Consider the following 1,524-nt stretch of genomic DNA (forward strand, 5'->3'; position numbering starts at 1 on the left):
ATAAAGGCATAACAGTATTTCCTCACAACCGTGTCCTCTCTGACCCCTTTATACTAACCCTCAAAATGACTTAAACAGTTCTCCTCCCACAAAAGAAGGTTAATTTTAGCAGATCATTATCAGATAATGCTGATATACATTTTAAAGAATCTGTTTCCCTTTTTTCTGAACAATACTCATAGGGCAAACATTATATTTATTCCCCTTCACAAATTGATTAGTTTGTTGATGTTATTACTAGTTCTCTGCATACTGCCTTAGTCAACTTAGTCCCCTTGAAAAAGAACGAACTTAAAAAAAAAAAAGCAACTTCCTTGGTTTGATGAAGAGTTGTGCTATTTAAAGCAAAATGCTAGGAACATGAAGAGAAAATAGCACTGTACATGCATACTGGAATCCTACCTAATCTGCTGTATAAAATTGAACCTTCGTAAAGCAAAGGTGGCATATTTCTCCTTATTAATAGAAGAGAAAAGCATAACCCTAGATTTCTTTATAATACAGTTGTTAAACTTACCCAGGTCCATAGCCTTGATGAACTGCCAACCCCACCTGCTCTTAGCAGTAATGATTTTATGGGATTCTTTATAAATAAGAATGATTCTATTAAAAATAAGATAATTGAACTCCTCTAAATATGATTGGTTTATGGAAGGTGAGGCAGAATCTTAGGTAACAATAGAATCTGAACTGAGTTTAGACTGTTTCGGTGCAGTTGAAATTTCAGTGCTTTGAATTAAATTAAATTTAAATTAACTTAATCTAAGCCTTCTACTTGTATGTTAGATACAGTTCCTACCAAGTTATTTAAGGAAGTCTTTCCTCTGATTTCTACCTCCAAAACCCTGACCACCAGGAAGCAGAGTTGTAGTTTAACACACATCTCTGCAGCTTCTCTACAGTTACCCACTCTTTACTCCATTCAGACAGTGTCTTGCCCACGACCAAAATCTAATAAATTAGCAAAGATTCCCAAAGGAGTAAATCATGATAATGTAATAAAAATAAAAATAACTCTAATTGGGTGAAAGGTTAAAACGATTAAATGTGGTCTGTTTAACATAAGATCTCTTTCCTCAAAAAGTCTGCTAGTTAATTGATTTGTGATAATCACATTGATTCATGTTGCCTTACAGAAACCTGGCTGCAGCAAGAGGATTATGTTAGCATAAATGAGGCAACATACCCAGAAGTTCTGGGCGAGGAGTAGCAACAATCTTTCAGTTTGACTTATTGATTAATACTTACAACTCTTTTGAACATTTAAATTATGTGAATAATCTATCCCTGTTACAGGGATATGTACCTCAGGCTTTTAAGGTTGCTGTAATCGAAGTTTTACTTAACTCTTTACTTTACTTTTAACCATTTCTTTACCCAGATAACTCGGTCAATTATAGACCTATATCTAATCTTCCTTTCTTATCTAAAATTCTTGAGAAAATTTTTGCCAAACAAGTGTGCGACCGCTTACTGAATTAATATAAATACTGTAATGCTCTAGCCCTGGACAATGCTTTAATC

At 34.1% G+C, this 1,524-nt stretch overlaps 1 protein-coding gene across 1 annotated transcript in view; it reads right to left on the reverse strand.

Moving 5' to 3' along the window:
- Window positions 1-1,524, reverse strand: part of ret (ret proto-oncogene) — a 41,018-nt gene that overhangs the window by 6,470 nt on the left and 33,024 nt on the right. The window lies entirely within an intron of this gene.

The sequence above is a fragment of the Cyprinodon variegatus genome, unplaced genomic scaffold, assembly GCF_000732505.1.
Source record: "Cyprinodon variegatus isolate N-32 unplaced genomic scaffold, C_variegatus-1.0 Scaffold11, whole genome shotgun sequence".
NCBI classification, from domain to species: Eukaryota; Metazoa; Chordata; class Actinopteri; order Cyprinodontiformes; family Cyprinodontidae; genus Cyprinodon; species Cyprinodon variegatus.